A 583-nucleotide genomic window follows, 5' to 3' on the forward strand; every position below is an offset into this window, starting at 1 on the left:
CTCAGCCCCGGGATAATCTGGTCCCTGAGAGTTAGAGGTGAAATGTCTGCATTTTCTGAACACATTATAGAATGGTGACTATAGAGGTGACCATACGAGCCTTAAGTCAGTGCAGTGTCCTACCCGGAACACAGTCTGTGAACACCAGAACCTGAGCTCATTCCCACCTTGCCCAGTGTGCACAGACTGTTTAGGAGCCACTGAGGTGCTGTGAGTTTCTGTCCTTGGTGAGAGCTCCTGGGGCAGGTTGTAGATGCTGTGCCTCTGTCACCAACCCTAACGCCGTGTGCACAGGGACAGATCTTGTCGCTGAGAAAAGTTGAAAAGAAACAGAACTTTAGCACAAATGGAGTGGGCTAGAGAGGAATGAAATATCTGGACCTACGCTAGAGGAACAGGCAGAGTCTACATCAACACATCTGACAGACATGGAGTCAGAAGTTTACATAAAAGATGATAGTGTAGAAAACATACATTTTTTTTCCAGATATGAGGTGATGGTTAACAACCCTCCTGCATGTTCGAACCCCTTATGCCCTGGTTCACCCCACCTCCAGATGTCTTTGCCAGGTGGTATCTGCTG

Source organism: Pteropus vampyrus, unplaced genomic scaffold (genome assembly GCF_000151845.1).
Source record: "Pteropus vampyrus isolate Shadow unplaced genomic scaffold, Pvam_2.0 Scaffold993, whole genome shotgun sequence".
NCBI classification, from domain to species: Eukaryota; Metazoa; Chordata; class Mammalia; order Chiroptera; family Pteropodidae; genus Pteropus; species Pteropus vampyrus.